Source organism: Marmota monax, unplaced genomic scaffold (assembly GCF_021218885.2).
Source record: "Marmota monax isolate L192 unplaced genomic scaffold, Marmota_monax_Labrador192_F-V1.1 WCK01_AAM20220418_F8-fsc00061, whole genome shotgun sequence".
Classification (NCBI taxonomy): Eukaryota; Metazoa; Chordata; class Mammalia; order Rodentia; family Sciuridae; genus Marmota; species Marmota monax.
The window spans coordinates 19430244-19448969 of NW_026695230.1; the positions used below are offsets into that span (position 1 = coordinate 19430244).

The 18726-nt window shown below is 36.9% G+C and overlaps 1 protein-coding gene across 4 annotated transcripts in view; it reads left to right on the plus strand.

Moving 5' to 3' along the window:
• The window catches only part of LOC124088640 (interferon-induced very large GTPase 1), a 76742-nt gene that overhangs the window by 42035 nt on the left and 15981 nt on the right, over window positions 1-18726 (plus strand). Inside the window, exons 1-3 of one of the 4 annotated variants that reach the window (XM_058576909.1) lie at window positions 8949-9134; window positions 11473-11589; window positions 12714-12802. The exons of 1 other annotated variant lie outside the window; for it this stretch is intronic. The gene's annotated coding sequence lies outside the window, so the exon portion shown is untranslated. Of the gene's footprint in view, window positions 1-8948; window positions 9135-11472; window positions 11590-12713; window positions 12803-18726 lie in introns of those variants that run through there. 2 more of the 4 variants (XM_058576908.1, XM_046438374.2) reach the window with 2 other exon arrangements.

Consider the following 18726-nt stretch of genomic DNA (forward strand, 5'->3'; position numbering starts at 1 on the left):
AATAATAATAATAAAATCAGTTCAGGAAGTTACAGGATACAATATTGGTATTCTGAAATAAATTGTATATGAAAGTCAATTGTTTTTCTACCTAGGAACAAGGAACAACTCAAAAAGGAAATTAAAGCAATTCTACTTACAATTGCAAAAGGTAATAAAATGCTTAGAAATAAATTTAACACAATAAGTACAAGATTTATACTGAAAACTACAAAATTTTTGAGAAAAATTTTAAAAGGCCTAAATAAATGGAAAGTTGTTACATATCTATGAATTGGAAGATTGAACATTATTAAAATGCCATATTTCCCGAATTGATTTGCAGATTCAACACAGTCTCTCTAACAAAATCCCAGCTGCCTATTTTTTTGCAAAACTTGCAAAACCAACTGTGAAAATCATATTAGAATTCAATGGACTCTAAAGAGCCAAAAGGCTCTTGAAAGAGAAGAATAAAGTTAAGACTCACAATTTCCAATTTCAAAGTTTACTCAAAGTAATCAAGATTGTGAGTTACCTGTATACAGATACATAACAGCAATGGAATAGAACTGAAAGTCTAGAAATAAACTCTTACATGTATGGCTAATTGATCTTTGAAAAACATGACAATAAAAGGGAGAACAAAGAAAGCAAAAGGAAACTCTAAATGCCAGAAAAGGAGACGTAGGACAAAAAAGGAGTAGAAGAAAATCAGGAGGCAATAAGAAGGGTCTCTCTAATAATACAATAATCCTCAGGGGGAAAAAAAGACCTTCTCTGTGAAATGAGCTTGTACTATGAGCAAGAAATAAAAATTCTCACAGGCTCATCTGTGGACTTCCACCCAATTGTATGTGTTGGGTTTGCTCAAACCTCCAAAGCCCTGATTCCAGAACTGAGCCTTTCAGGAACAATGATGATGCAATAATTCTGAAGATGCAGAATTTTGCAATGAAGCAAAATTGTGCAAAGGAAGCAGTTAAGAACTGGATCCAGCCCACCCAGACCGAGCTCGGGCCAAGGAAAATCAAGGTCTTTGACTCCTATTCCTTTGGCGGGGGTAGGGGGGGGGGTGAGGAATGAAACAAAAAATAGTGGAGGTGGCTGTATGTGAACAAGAAAGAACAAGCCCTACCTGAATTCTTAAGGTGCCAGAGGTTTTGAAGCAAATTATCAGAGTGAGCACATCTCACAGTCTTGATGCCCAAGCAAGTTTTGGCAAGTGTGAAGAAACTTTCCTTGGAAATCCCTGATGCTAAAGAACAGCTGCAACTTGCATGAACATGGACCAAATTGAGATAGTTCAAGCACGCACATCACAGCTAGCCGGGGAAGAGATGGAAGAAGTGGAATTGAGTCTGGGAAGTTCAGGGAAGCCTGCAGATATACAACACTTTCAACTGGAACTATGTCTTCTATTGTGTTTGCTTATGTATAAAAACCCTTAGTTTCATGTTTAATATAAAGAAGCTTGATGCAGGGAGAGAAGTCACAGAAAAAAAAAAACAACAACAAGATATTCCTTTATTCCTTTCCAAAATCAGCAAAGGTTGGAACACAGACAAGGGAGGTATTCAATCTGAATATAATAGTTAATGCCCCACAGGTCATTAGTCTCTTCAGAGATGTCTATTTAAACTAGCAGTCAAGGTACTGTATTCCAGGGTCAGAAATTTGGAAATTTTTATAATTCAAATTATCAAATATTCATGTCAAAGAAAAAATATTCTTGGAGGCTTGTTGAAAGGAAACATACTCCATTTACTCTTCCCAGGACTTTAAAATATTCTTGCTTACATTCACATGTGAAATAAGAACCTCAAAACTCTCCAGATGTCAGCCGCAACATTGTTGTTACTTGCTATACAATTAACTTACTGGTCCTGGTACTGCAATTATTGTGACTCTCCTGAGAAGTTTTAAAGATTTCAAGGATACTAAATAGTAAGCTTTTCCCATTTTTCTCTGACTTCTAGAAAAATTAGTGATTAAGAACTTGGAGTCGGGAGCCAGATTCCCTGAGTACTAATCCCAATTCTACCATATCCTGACCTTTGGATTTAGTAAAATTACTTAAGCCTTATGCCTTTGCTTTCTCATTCCAAACTGAGGATATTTATAGCATCTATCTCTGAGGAACACTGTGAAAATAAAATGAATTACCTATATAATGCCCTTAGAATAGACTTCAACACAGAAAATCTATTAGCAAATGATAACTAGTATTACATTATAATTATTATTATTTTTTTTCAGTGGCAAAAAAAAAAATACTTTATTAAAAATAGGCAATTGGCCTGAATAAACATTTCTCAAAAGAAGACCTACAAATGGCTAACGGGTCTATTTTAAAAATGCTCAACATCACTAATCATCGGGGAAATGCAAATCAAAACCACAATGGATATGAATTAATATTTATAACAATAATAAATTCAAATAAATGACTAATCCTCCATTAAATTAAAAAAAACACTGAGGCATCACCTGATTGAATGGCTATTAGCACATTATAATTATTATCATTATTTAAAACAAGTTCGTATTCCACTCAGAGGAGATAGACATGCCATTATTTCATGTCTTATTAGCCCATTTGTGAAACTACTTGAAGTATCTACTTTATAGTATGCCCCTTCCATGATCCATGTTCCCCAGTATTTGTGTAGTCATATCCACACTGTAGTAGGATTGGCCTTGCATCAAAAATAGAACTGGGAGAAGTGACAGTGTATGACTTCCACGACTAGGTCATAAAAGGCCTATAACTATCACTCTGGTGTTTTACAAAACATTCCATCTTGACCCTGAGATTCCATGGAAAAAGTTCAACCACCAGAGATTATCAGGCTAAACTGCCACCCACATGAGCCCATATTGACAAACTTCATGGAAGGAAAGGGATATGCCCATATTTGAGTTTCCATGCCATCCAGGTCATCTTATCTATGGCCTTAAGCATCATGGCATCATCCTTACACAAACTACAGATGTATGAGTCAAATAGATATGGACTTTGGGGCTGGGATTGTGGCTCAGCAGTAGAGTGCTCTCCTAGCACGGGCGGGACCTGGGTTCGATTCTCAGCACCACATAAAAATAAAGACAGTGTGTTGTGTTCATCTACACCTAAAAAATAAATATTAAAAAAATAGATATGGACTTTTATTTTGGGTTGGTTTGCTATGCTGCAGTAAATAATTGAAGCAATACTTTCCCCTGTGCCTGGATTTTGGTTTTTGGTTTTTATTTTTGTTTTTTCCTTTATTCTCTACATATAATTAATGGGGTCTTATAGAAAAAGTTCTCTTTAAAATTTCTTTAAATTTACCTGCAAGAAAGCATACCATTTATAAAAGCAGACAAAGAAGTAAACATATAAATGGATATTAGATATTTGGAATTTGACTTCTGATCCCCATGTCATCTGAACAGCACACTGTTCTGTGAATAATCTTGCAATTGTTTCTTCTTAAGTGCCTGGTATCTCTTTTTTGTTATGAAATGAAGAAGTATAAGCAGCATGTTCAGGGATGAAATAGGATTTTTTTTTCTCTGTATGCCTTGCTATGTCAGCACAAATTGTTGATCACAAGAGCTTCACTGAAGCTACTTTAAACTCAAGATCTCAGAAGAAAAAAACAGGTAAGATCTATCCTTTTCATGATGTACTTGTGTCTCCCTGTTGAGTCATTTTACATGTTCCTTCAAACCTTATCTTTCTCTATATTTCTTGGATGGGTTACCTCACCTTAGAAGCCGAAACTGTGCTGGCTGATCACAGATATCTCTGTAATATTCTGTTCTACTTCAGGCTGGTTTGTTCTCACTCTGCATAGCAATGAGGTGCTGCTCCCTTCACTCCCTAATGTGGACAGAAGTATCTCAGTTATTCGGGCTTTACTCTGTCCCTCCATATCTACTCTCAGTCTGTCTCTTCTGTTCTCTAAGCTATTGGAAGCTGACCTCTATGAACTGCAACACTCAGGCTCTCTGACCTTCTGAACAGGAGCCACATTAGGCTTGGGAAAATGAGAAACCTTGGCAGAGTTTCCATGGGAAGGCTTCATAGGAGGTGTTTCATGGGTACTGGTAAGCCTCATTCACAAAAGAACAGGGAGCACAAGCTAAAATGGATTCTTATTTATGAATTCAGAATAAAGTAGTATAAGAAGATCGCTATGATTTGACTATATTGTGGAACTTTGTTGACTTTTCCTTGTTTTTTCTATAATACAATAAATAAGACTTATTGTGGATAATAATAAGGAAAAAAATGGCTTTCCCAGCCCATTCAAATCCACTGTATATGGACATGAATTGTTAGATATCTACTGCATATTAAAATGTATACAATACTATCATCCTTAAGTCAAAAATAATGTTATTTCCATAGTTGTCTATCCCAATTAAATTTTTTAAATTATCCAAGTATTTTCTAAGTTAATACTTCTCACAGTATTCCTTAAATCAGATCTGCCATAGGTTTGCTAGCTATGATGGGAACTCATCAGGAATGGTTGACTTTTTCAATCTATTTTATCAGTTTTTCTCTGCCAACCTCCACATAAGTATTATTGCATCAACCTTGGAGAAAAGGAGGATAGTGAAACACCATGTCCCTGAAATGCCCCTTACCATTCCCAAGAACCTAACCAAGTTAAGGGGGAAGGGGAGCAAGTATGGGCCAGAATATTTAGATAAACTTTATTTTGAAGGGCACTGACTTTTTCTCACGTTTGCTGGGAGTTAGAAAAAGTTCATTTTATCTTAAAAAAAAAAAAAAAAAAAAAAAAAAAAAAACCTCTTCTTTTGCATGCACACCAAGTTCCTTGGGTTGTTATTCATACAATGGGACAAAGAAAGCTAAGCAAATGATGTCACTGGTTTTGTAACTTAGGAATCAAAGCTATAAACCCCACCTCTCTGTGGTAACTGGTGCAGAACAAAGCATCATGGACAGGGAGGTGTTCATCACTGGACATGGGGGAGGGGATGGAGGCTCTATTTCCTGGTGAAGGATTAGAGGTACCATGTGAAATAGAGATGCACCTCTTCAGCCTTTTGCCACTGCACTTTCTGGCAAAGCACTTGTCCAGTTGGTCATCATCAAAATTTATGATGAATCATCTTTCTAACCCACCGGTACTACATCTTCCCGATAAGCATTTTCAATATTAACATTATGCTTCGCATCCCATCTTTTGGTATCTGCTTTTATCTCTTGGCAACCTATGTCATGTCTAACCCAAATAGGCCATAGATGATACAATTACAAAGCTCTTTGAGTAGTTGTTCTGAAATAAGCCTTTTTCTATAGCCATCAGATGAGAAACAAATTCAATTCCCTATCCCTCCACATGTACAGATGAGGTAGGGAGAATATGCAAAGTTTATTGACAACTTTCTCTAAAGTATCCTTTTCTGACTTCCAACTTCTGACCATTTTATATCTTTGGTGTGAACTAAGGGTTATTTATTCATTAGCAATCACAGGTCCAGTTGGCTTTTTTTTTTCCCACCTTCTTTGCAGATCTTATATGGTGGCCTTGCCCCTTAATTTTAAATATGCTACTTATTGCTTGAGGCATAATCTAAAATAGACAAAATATTTCAAATAAAATCCTATGGTGATTTAATTATTACGTATATATTAAGGGTCTGTTAAGTATAAGATACTGATGTACTAGAAATACTACCATAATTAGATACAATTATTATCCTTGAAGAAATCAGAATCTAGGAGAGGCAACAGACACATCATGACCAATCACTATACTGTGCTCTGTTGGCAAGCTCTGTGCACTTTGGCAGATAACAGAAATACCCAACACACTGGGAATGGAGTGGGAGAATATATCCCAGAGAGGTGTTGCTTGGCTGAGTTCTAAATGAGTAAGAATTAGCAATGTAAAGAAAAGGAAAAAACAATTCAGAAAAGAGAAAAGAAAGTAAAAAATGATGCAAATAAAAAATATGGAGTTATAAAACACAAACTAAAGAACTGTAGGAATGTGCACATGATTGGTGGAATGAAGATGGGAATGGTAAGACATGGGAGCAGTAGACAGATCATGAAGGGTCTTGTATGAAGAACTTTACTATAGAGATAATAGAAAATAATTGAAGGGTTTTAGCAGGGTTTGTTTTTTTGTTGTTGTTGGGTTTTTTGTTTGTTTTTTGTTTTGTTTTTTTTGTACTGGGGGATTGAACCCAAGGGTGTTTAACCATGTCCCAGCCCATTTTGTTGTTGTTTTATTTTGGTTGTTTGTTTGTTTTGTTTTGTTTGAGATAGGGTCTTTCTAAGTTGTTTAAGGCCTTGCTAAATTCTTTAGGCTGCTTTGAACTTGTGATCCTCCTGTCTCAGCCATCCGAGCTACTGGGTTACAAGTGTGAGCTACTGCATCCAGCTAGCATGGAAATTTTCATTTTAGAAATCTCTCTGAGAAATAAAGGTGAAGTTTCTATGGATAATATAACAGTTTAATAATAGGAATGGGTGCTTCCACTCTCTGGTTCTAAATCAAAGTTAAGTTACTTTTCTACACACAATGTAAGTTCTGAATTCAAGCCTTAAGTCTGAAGAACTAGAAAAACAAATTTAATTTTGATTTACACAATGATCATACATCAGAAAATAGGAAAAGTATGACTCCAGCATCAGTTCCACAGGTATTCAAAGAGAAAGTTCCAAATTGCCAGGGACATTCATCTCTGAGATGCTTTATAACACATTTGGATGGTGGAAGAAGTCTTTTGCAGGACTGTTTTTGGTCCCTATTGTTAGGAACAAGCAGTGAAATGGGAACCAATTATATAGCAGGGTCACCGAGTTTCTTTGAAATTGTCTTTAGTGTACAAACAACCTGTAGAAAACAATTGATATACTAACCCTGAGAATAAGCAGGTGGAAACAATGGGAGTCAATTAAGAAATATCCCATCTATGCATGACATATCAAAGTGCATAAATGCATTCTACTGTCATATATAACTAATTAAAACAAATAAAAAAAATTAATCAAAATACCAGAACTTGAGACCACTACATACCCTCCAGTACCATTAAAATGAAATAGACTGACAACCTTTCAGCTTTGGAGAAATGTGGAGCAACTGAAACTTTTATAGATTATGGTGATGATGTAAAATTGTACAACTACTTTGAAAAACAGGTTGGAAATTTCGTATAAACATAAACTTACTCTAGGATCCAGAATTTCTACTTCTATACCAGTCATAGCAGCTTTATTTATAATATCGCAAACAGGGAATAACCTAAATGTTTATCAACAGGTGAGTAGATAAAGCAATTTCAGAATCTCCATAAAATAGATTTTTTAAGCAATAAAAAGAAAAACTACTGATACATGCAATGGAATTATAAATCTCAAAAACATGGTGAGACAAGAAGCCAGGTGCCAAAGAGTACATAGCATATTAGTTCATTTACATGAAACACAAGAAAGGCAAATCTAATACACTGTTACAGAAAGTAGATCAGTTGTTAGTTGGGCTGGGGTGGGGAGTTAACTGGGAGAGGACTTTTCAGGGTGATAAAAGGGTCTACATCTGATGGTAGTTCCATGGGTGTAATTTGTCAAAATTCATAGAGATGTACACTTAAAATTGGTGCATTTATTGTAGAAAAGAAATACCTTGGGGCTGGGATTGTAACTCGGAGGGAGAGCTTTCATCTCGAATTCATGAGGCACTGGGTTCAATGCTCAGCACCACATAAAAAATGAAATAAAGATATTGTGTCCACCTATAACTGAAAAAATAAATATTAAAAAAAAAGAAATGCCTTCATGAAGTTGATTTAGAAAAGAGTATTTGTTTTGTGGAAAGTAATCAACCCTCGTCATCCCCAATGTAAGCAATATGGAAAAGTACAAGGGAAATAAAACCCACCAGAATATTAAAACAAAAAAAAAAAGAAAGAAAAAAAATACATCAAGAAAGCAAGATCAATAGGACTAACCCTTGACAGGATCTACCAAGGTCATTATAAAGTCAGGATTTATGGCTTTGTTTCTCGATATATTTTAGAAGAGAAATTTTTTTAGTAGCCCAGGTTCACTAAGGTAAATTTTGTCTGGCTGCTGACCCCAATATCCACATTAAGAGGATTAACTTGTAGATGAAGCCCCCCTGAATAAGATGGCCACCATGAAAATTTCAGACAAAGCTGAGGTCAAAACTTCCCCTACCCAACGTAAAGAAATTGAACCCCTGATTGGAGAGGACTGCAGAAGGTGAAACGTCAAACAGCAATCAGGAAGTGGCATTGTTTCCTTTGTAGTTCTCTACTCAGAGATGACCCACTCTCTCTTTGTGAGAGTGCTTTTTGCTTGAGCCATACTTTATTTTCACTTACAATAAAGTTTTCTTGCTTGAATTTTTGTAATTTTCTTTCATAAGAACACAAGAACTGAGGCTTGGAGCTGCATCTCTCCACCTCCCTGTGACACCATGACCAGAGGCATCGCATAGCCTTTTCTCTTCTGAGTCTTACAGCCAGCATTACAAAAAAAACAGGGTACATAAAGAGAAAAAAGGGGGGGTACATAATTCACTTTGGTGGAACTGTCACATCTCTTTTTACCTCCCTCTCCCTCTGCTTTCCCTATGGGTGAATCTTTCTTTGGTCTTGGAAATATAATTCCTGTTTCTTCAACACAATTTATTCTATGGTAGCCCATGTGCTAAACTTACGTTAAAATGTCCTGTTTTATGCTCTCCCCAAGGCTGTTATTCACAGATGCAACAAGATATTTGAATGTAGGTAAGAAATGGACTGGGTGAAATGCTAGATAACCTAAGTTAATATCTCAAACTGTTATCAAATCACATGCTCAGAGGAAGGGCTGCAAGGAAAACAGGCCAGGGCCTGCCTAATTAACACTCCTTAAATACCCTGATGTTTGGGGGAGATTTGGCCATAGCCACCCAGTGCTGCTGGGAACTGAATCCTGAATCAAGGAGTACAAAAAGAATGCAGAACACACCAGGAAGCAGAGGACTCCTCCAGGCCAGGGCAGCAGTGGAGTCTCAGTCTCCAGGGAGATGGAACACTTGCCAGGACAGTGAGACCCTCCTTGCTGGGCAGGTGAAAGCAGCAGCTGCTAGGACAGAACCCTTTCAGAGCAGGTGGGTGGGACAGTATATTACTTAGCAGGTGTGTCATGACATCTAGTCCAAAGACAGGTTTAAAAAAAAAAAAGTCAGGTTTCTCACTTTTAGTGATGGCCTATGTTAGTTAATCTACACAGCCACTGCTCAGGGTAGTTGGGCCAGGTGTGTTTCTGGTGTCTACTACCCCAGGGACCTCAGAGACCCAGAAACATCAACACTGTCTAAGGGATAATACTAGGATTTTTTTTAAGCCCTCAGGTAAAGAATGGGGAATATTTTCTCTCTCTTTTTTTTTTTACTTTATTAGTTCTTTGTAGTTATACATGACAGTAAAATCCATTTTGACATAATTATATAAGCATGGAATGTATCTTATTCTAATTCAGTCCCAAGTACCTCTCCTTCCCCTTCTCTCCCCCCACACGCTGTTCTCTTCTCTTTATTGATCTTTCTGCCACTTACCCATAGTTATTTTTTTAATTAATTTCTTGTGGATGTACACAATGGTGAGATTCACTGTGGTATATTCATGTATTTTTTTTACATAGGAAAATTATGTCAGATTCATTCCTGAATTCCACTGTCTTTCCTTTTCCAATCCTCCCCTTTGTCTACTCCACTGAACTTCTATTCTTTTTTGTATTCTTCCCCCTCCACTTATTGTGGGTTAGCTTCCACATATCAGAGAAAACATTCAACCTTTGGTTTTTTAGATATTTTTACCCTGAATTGGTGCTTCTTCCTGATAACTACCTTATACAAAAGGTCCAAATCAACAATACCAAGGAACCTTCCGACATCTCTCTCCCTAAGGAAGACATTTTTTATGTAATTTTTTTTATTTATATATGACAGTAGAATGCATTATAATTCTTATTACATATATAGAGCACAATTTTTCATATCTGTGGTTGTATACATAGTATATTCATATCAATTCGTGTCTTCATACATGTACTTTGGATAATGATGTCCATTTCATTCCACCATCATTATTAACCCCCTGACCCCTCCCTGTCCCTCCCACCCATCTGCCCCATCTAGAGTTCTTCTATTCCTTCCATGCTCTGCTCCCTATCCCACTATGAATCAGCCTCCTTACATCAAAGAAAACATTCAGCATTTGTTTTTTGGGGATTGGCTAACTTCACTTAGCATTATCTTCTCCAACGTTATCCATTTGCCTGCAAATGCCATGATTTTATTCTCTTTTATTGCTGCATAAAATTCCATTGTGTATATATGCCACATTTTTTTATCCATTCATCTATTGAGGGGCATCTAGGTTGGTTCCACAGTTTAGCTATTATGAATTGTGCTGTTATAAACATTGATGTGGCTGTCCCTGTAGCATGCTGTTTTTAAGTCCTTTGGGTATAGACCAAAGAGAGGGATAACTGGGTCAAATGGGGGTTCCATTCCCAATTTTCCAAGAAATCTTCATACCAATTTCCATATTGGCTATACCAATTTGCAGTCCTACCAGCAGTGGATGAGTGTACCTTTTTCCCCACATCCTCGCTAACACTTATTGTTGTTTGTATGCATAATAGCTGCCATTCTGACTGGAGTGAGATGAAATCTTAGAGTGGTTTTAATTTGCATTTCTCTAATTGCTAGTGATGATGAACATTTTTTCATGTATTTGTTAATTGATTGTACATCATCTTCTGAGAAGTGTCTCTTCAGGTCTTTGGCCCATTTATTGATTGGGTTATTTGTTTTGTTTGTTTGTTTGTTTGTTTGTTTTGGTATTTAGCTTTTTGAGTTCTTTATATATCCTAGTGATTAGTGCTCTGTCTGATGTGTGAGGGGTAAAGATTTGCTCCCAAGATGTAGGCTATCTATTCAGTTAAGGAAGACATTTTTAAAAGAATCCCTTCTGTAAAGCTTCCCACTACAAGAAAAATAAAAGCTAACCTTTGTTGAATACTGATTAAGAGAACATCAGTATGTTAAGTGGTTTACCTAGTTATTTCATTTAATTTTTAGTCAGCCGTAGGAGTTCAGTATTATTATTCTCATTTCAAAAACAAGAAGACAGAGACTGATAGTTTCAGTAATCTAACTGAACTAGCAAGTGATCTCATTGGAATTTAAGTATGGATCAGTATGAATCCAATTCCTGCTCTTACCCACTAGCTAGATGGGAAAAATCTTAAATCCCAACATTGGACTTGATTTAATATGTAAAGAAGTGTAATTGACAAAGTTTTAAAATAAGGATAACACCTCTAACTATACCCATTCCCCACCTTCCTGTAGATAGTAAGTAACTAGGCGTGGGCTGGTAACACCTGTGGAGCTGATATCTCCACATATCTCATTTTTCAGTCACATTTTTTTTTTAAAGCAAACTGGTTTTCTCAGTTTACAAACTGCCTCCATAAAGAGGGAAATTTCTACCTGCAAGAACAACCTTCCCTCCCCTGGTGTGACTGAACTGAAAGAAGACCCAGGATTCATTCTGGTGAGTATCCCCTTCCCACAGGGGGCCACAGTGAGGTTAGAGTCCCCTCTTATCCATATGAGAAGGGAACACGGGTGCCTAGAGAGACCTTCTTTTTCTCCTATAGTATGCCAGAAAGTCTTCTTGTTCCTGGTCTTTGCTTTCCTTTTCTATTTCAGTTTCTTCTTTCTCTTCTTTGTCTCTCCTACCCAGCCCCACCTTCTGTCTCCCCTTTTGTATCTCCTCATCATTCTCCATTGCTTTATTGCTCTTCCTCTGCCTTTCTTGTGTCACTGTGCCTTTCTTTCTGTCTTCTTTGTCTTTTAAGTAAGATCCTGCTTTAAACATATGGTTTAGAGTTATTTGTTCAAATTTAGGAAGCTTTGAGAGAATCCTCATCAAGGGCACCAAGGCTGGCCTATTCCTGGTGATATGAATGGTGTGGGGAGGACACAAAGACCAAAGTGCACCTGCAGCTTGGGTCAGCCTAAACTCATGGTGGATTAGTCAATGTGAATTAAACGAGGGGTCTCTGGATAGGCTCAAAAACTAGATCTAAGTCCTGGTTCAGCTGCTAGTATGTGCAAAACAGGCTGGTCACAGCCTGCTCCTAGATTTCTAATCTCTAAAATGGAGGCTGGACTATGCAATCTGTAAGGTAATTTCCCATCAGTCAAAATCTCCTAAAGAATGTAAAATCTCATCTGCCTGCCAATTTGCTGGAGCCTTATCCCACTTTAGGTGGTCACTGTTACTGGAACCAAAAACAAAATGAAAAAAAAATTACTGCTCCTGTCATCAGGATGCAAGTCCTAAGGAAATCCCCTAAAAGGGAGATGGACCTCAACTTGAGCTGTGAGGACCCTTGATATCATTGCAGAAAGGAATTTAAGGACAGAGCAAAGTAAGATGCAGATTGATTTTTATTGAGAGACAGTAAGAAGTACATACTCTAAGAGACACAGTAGAATGCAGGTGTTGGAAAGGAATGTGCTAGCTATATCTCAGGCATGTTTAGGCATGTAAATCTATAGTACAGGGATATGATCAAAGAGGGGTTTTTTAGTGCCCCTTTGGATTGGTAACTGACTCATTGACCACCAATGGAATGGTGATAATTTTCTTTTCTTTTTTGGTTTTTAAAGGCTATGCTTTGTGAATTTAAACAGTACTACATTGGTGTCCTTATGGATAAGGTCTAATAATTGCCTAAATAGTGTTGTTCGTGATCAAGGTAGGTGAAAGTGACCTTTATATCTGGAAATATAATCCATATAAAAATGGACTTTAAATCTTGGCTAGTCTTGTTTAGTCCTGCATGCTTTCTTTCTACCTATCCTGATACCTTCTGTCCTAGTTTACTCTCACCACATTCCACTGTGCCCTTTACCTATATCCATCTTCATCCTAAAGTTCATGAGTCAGATTCTGTGCCCATGTCCCCCACAAGACACTGAACACTTTTAATATTAACTTTTGAATCCCTAGTATATAGCCCCTGACAGATGTAATGTGAAACAAAAATCACAAACAAGCCAGGCACAATGGGGCATGCCTGAAATCCCAGCAACTTGAGAGGCTGAAGCAGAAGGTTCACAAATTGAAGGCCAGCCTCAGCAATTTAGCAAGACCCTAAGCAATTTAGTGAGACCCTGTCTTAAAATAAAAGCCAAAGAAAAGGGGGCTGAGCATATGGCTTATTGTTAAAACACCTCTGGGTTCAATCTCCAGTACAAAAAAAATTAAAAATCACAGAGATAGTTTTCTTCTGGTGCAGAACAAACATAAAAACTGAGATTTCAGGTTAGAAACCCTGCCCAGACATTGGAAGGATTAACAGATTGATAGCCCTTTCTCAATTCCATGGATGATGATACATGGACCTTCTTAGTTGATGGAGCAATCTACCTGGTTAACTCCCATAACAATTGAGACTCTAGCATGTTAACTACTTATGCAACCCCCACAAGCAGACTGCGTCCTCTAACTTCTTACAGGGACAAATGGCATCCAGCCATCTGAGACTGAGCAATAAAATGTCCTTGATGCCCTTGCTGTTCTATTTTGCTGATTTTGGAACTGAGGCCATTATTGAGAGGGATTGCAGAGTGGGATGGAGAACATTCTTATTATGCCACTAGAGTGAAATTCTTGGGCCCCCACCAAACAGATCAGAGCAAAAGCATTTGCCAAGGTTTGTTTTAACTAAACAAGAACCAAATTTGGAGGTTTCAAGATGATCAGATAGGTCCTAGTTTCCACCACCAACTATGCCTGATGATTTTACTTCATATGCTTCTAAATTTTGTTGTCTACAAATGTTGTACTTGTCTTTCCAACTTCTGTAAGAGGGGAACAAAACCTCTGCCAGTATGTTTGCCCAATGATTCATATTGACTCCTTGCAGTTCTCCAGACCAAAAAAAAAAAAATGAAACTTAATTGCTGTGTTTGTACTTATGCCATTTGTGTATCTGTTGGCATCCCTAGAACTGTTCAAACCAAAAAGCGTTGCTCCAATTTGGCCCTGTCTTTCAAATACCTTTTCCTGCATGCCTCTTAGGATCACTGGACACAACTTCCTGGAAATGAACTTTCCCAGCACCATCAAATTTCCCCTGAACAATGGGGAACACTGACTCCTGAACTACATTCTTTAATATGGTCTTCATCCAGTGAAGATTGCTTTGTTGGTGGAGCAATCTGCCTGGTTAAACATCTTTAGACACTAGATGAAAAGGGGAAAATGATAGATTAAAAGTCAGAATGGCTGCAGAATGGCCAAAGACAAAACAAAAATCCTTTTGTCAGCTTTAGAGGCTTGCTGACAGGGACAAGTTGCTACACAGACATTGTGTCAAGAACTGAACATAAACAATTTTTGGTACTTTATCAGTGTGCTGAAGATCTGAAAGGATGCCAGAGTGAGCATTCTGTTCTTGGTATAGATATTTCAAAGGACTTGAAAAATTTGTAACCAACCTGATTCACATTAGTTTCTCACCATTGCTCAATCTTTGCTTATCTCCAAAGAATGCTGATGGGGAAATAAATTCTGATATTCCTCTTCATTTTTGTTATAAAAATCTCAGTCCTGCCTCTTTTCATGGGACCATCCACTCAGTTTCCAACCTGAACTTCTGTATTCTGATTTGCAAATCTATTCTGCACCCAAATAAAGCTGCTTTGCTTTTATTTTAACCTCGTTTGTGAATTTTGGCTCATACTAGGATGCTGAAAATTTTTTTTATTTTTTCTTTTTATTATTTTGTAGTTGTAGATGGACAGCATGCCTTTATTTTATTTGTTTATTTTTATGTGGTGTTGAGGATTAAACCCATTGCTTCACACAAGCACTCTGCCACTGCGTTATGGCCCCAGCCTCTGAAAAGTGGCTTTTTATACTTTTAGAATTAATGAATTCAGTGAATGCATAACAATAACTGCTTCATCCTCTAAATTCCTGTACCACACGCTGAAGTAATTGCATTCAAGCTTAATCACATTCATGCTGTACTTAGGTCTGTCATTTTTCATAAATTTCTTAAGGGCAGGAAAGTACTCAATTTATCTTTGATTCTCCATCATCTACTATAGCACCATATAATATATTCAATAAATTATTTTTTAAAAATTAAGTAGTAGAACAAATAAACAAAATAAAATAGAGAATATTACTCCTTGACAGAAACAATCCAGGACTCATTGGAACCTGAGAAGCTGGAGAAGGGGGGAATCTGGAAGTAAAAGAATCTATTTATCACAGTATGAAAGCACTGTATTTCAATATTTAACAATTGATAAGATCATCCTGCAGCCTAATGAATATCAGCTCTGCATATAAAGAGCCCTTAGTTTACTGATCTCTCTTATCACATTTCCTCTATGTGATTGCATTTATTTTTTATGGTAGTGGCTCTTATCATTATGATGATTCCCTAACCTAAATCTTTAGCTCAAAGAGGCCTCCAGAGCACAACTATGTAACCAGTTTAAGAGTTGGTTTCTCCACTATGATGTTGATATGGGAGTTAAAAGCATTGGTTCTAGGGCTGGGGTTACAGCTCACTTTGTAGAATGCCTGCTTTGCATGCACAAGGCCCTGGGTTCAATCCTCAACACCACAAAAAAAAAAAAAAAAAAAAGCATTGGTTCTAGAACCAAGTTGTTACAGAGCCATGGACAAGATAGACCTGATTTATCATGTATAAATTACACATATGATATTACTAATATTTTGTAAGTAATAAATAATACATGTAAAGCACTTAAAAGAAATTACAAAGCATACATGTTAACCATTATATTAAACTCAATGTATGATAACTGAATCGATTGTCTTCCTCTATGCCCAAACCCTGTAGTCCTCCTTCTCAATAAATTACTCAATTATGCACAAACTTAGGAATCACCTTTTTTTATTCAAATGTTGCTTTAATTTTTTTATCTTTTATTGATATTATTTTTTAAATACAAGATAGCAGTGGAATGCATTACAATTCTTATTACACATATAGAGCACAATTTTTCATATCTGTATATAAAGTATGTTCATGACAATTTATGTCTTTATACATGTACTTTGTTTTTGTTTTGTTTTGTTTTTGCATTACAATTCTTAATACACATATATATCACAATTTTTCATATAGGAATCACCTTTAAAGCCTCCTATACTTCTATTTCCACAAATAATTTAAAAGTCCTGCTATTTTAATCCTTTAAATAGTTTTATTTTTATATCTAATCAGTCCCATCTTTGACAGTCATTACTTCCTACTAGTATCAAAATATTAACCTTTGTGGTAATCTTCTACAAATGTATTAAAAAATACTGAAAATATATAAAGAAAACAAAAATAGATTCCTTGGAAACTCAAGGAACCAAGACACAGTCTTCAAGGATCCCACTTTTGTCTCATTCCCTAACTTTTCCTCTTTGGATCCTTCTGTTTAGTCCCCTTTACTGCTTCTTTAAATGTTGGAATGTTACTTAGTGCCAGGGCACTTTTTCTTCTCTCCCATACCTTCTTCCCAAGAGACCTTACAAGTCCCATGCCTTCAAATACTGATGGCTCTCTAATTAGTATCTCCAAATTGGACCTATCCCTTAAAATATACACCCCATATGAGTCTAATCACCATTTTCACTTAACTTTCTACTATATATTGTAACCTAAGTAAGACCCCAATCTGTTCATGTAATAAATCTTGACCATCTAAAATCATGGCACCATCATTAATCTATTTGCTTGTGCCAGAATTCTCTGTATTTGTTTTCAATCACTACATAAAAAATTATCAATTTAGTACCTTAACATACTAAATATTGCCTAATTCATTGTAAGAATTGAATATATTGCTATCATCATCATCATTAATCACCTTTCTAATTAAATTTCATGAATGATGCAAAGTTATTAAATAAATTATGTAAACTATTTTAAAAAATACTAATTAACTATTTTAGTTGGGTCAGGAGTCTAAATATGGGTGGCCTGGATCTTCTATTCAAGATTATAAGAGGCTGCAATATAAGTATCAAAATGCTGCAGTTCTCAACTCAAGTTCAAGGTCATCTTCCAAAATCATTTAAATTATTATAATAATTCGGTTTTTTGTACCTATAGGACTGAGATCCTTATTTTCTTACTGGCTGTTAGCCTCAGGTCAGTCTCACTCCCCAGAGGCTGCCTGAAGTTCCTTAACATGTGACCCATGCAGGCAGTTTACAACATGCTTCCTTCTACATAAACAGAAGTCCACCTGCTGCTGCTTCTTATCTCTTTTAAGAGCATAGCTTATTAAGTAAAGCCTCCCAGTAAAACTTTCCCTTTGTCATCAAAGGTAACATAATCACAGAAGTGATGTCTGGTCATATTTATGGATTCTGCTCACATTAAAGAGAAAAAGATGATACACAGTATGTATACCAGGGGGTGAGAATCCTGGGGAACATCTTAGACTCCTGTCTACTACATTATTCTTTAATTTGCACTTTCCTTTATATCCCATAACCAAACCATCAATAATTCTGGCTGGTAATGCTTACAATGTAAAACCTAAATATGACCATTGTTCATTATTTCCTTACTATACTCTCAGTCCAATTTGCCATTATTTTTGGACCTTTACAATGCTTTCTTAATGTTTACCAGTATTCTTTCCATATTTCAGTGTTCTTTGATTGCTTCCCATTACATAGAACCAAACCCTAAATCCTTACATGACCTAAAAAGATGCTATATGAATCATAGCTTTCTGACGATCATCTGTTTTGCAGTTTTGTTCCAACCACACTGGCCTTTATTCTAGTACACAAAACACAAAATTTGATTCTGTTTTAGGCATTTGCCTTGTCTCTTCCTTATTCTTAGATGGTTCTTCTCTCAGTTCTTCACATATCAGCCTTCTTATCTCCTTTCAGGTTTAATGTTAACTATCACATCATCAGAGTAGTCTTTTCCCAAGAGTCCCTATCCTCCATTCCATGGTAGTATTTCACCACATCATCCTATTCCATCGTCTGAATAATCAGACATAATCATACTAATATTTCTATTGTTTTTCTACTGTTTTTCTCACATTTCCTTCAACATCCTACCCTGACCTGATATGAAAGTATTCTGTGGGAAGAAATCTTGTCTCTATTTTTATAATTGAGAATCCATCACATGGATCATTTCTTGTTGCACTGTGTTAAAATATTGCTTAATGTTAATTTGGCAATGAAAGCAAAAAGTTTAAATATATAATTGGTGATTTGGTGGTGAGAAGGTGGGGCAAAAGAAGCAAAGTTAAAGATCTTTTGAGGGGATCCAACATGGCGGCGAGAGGGGAGGCAGCGCTTTCAGTACCTCCTCAACAAAGGGGTCAGAGAGACGCATGGATACGCTTAGATATGACCTGCTGAGAAACTCCTAGCAAAATTCCACTAAAGAGAGACCGGCCGGGAATTGGAAGGATTTTTGGAGGTGACAGTCTGCGCTAGACGAGTGAATCTCCGCCACGCAGCGCAGAGGTCCAGACCCGCCAACCGCTGCCCGCGCGACTCGGCGACTGTCGGCTGCCTGCACGCCGCCCCTGCGTCAGGGCGGATAGCCTCCCCGCCACGCAGCGCAGAGGTCCAGACCCGCCAGCCGCTGCCCGCGCGACTCGG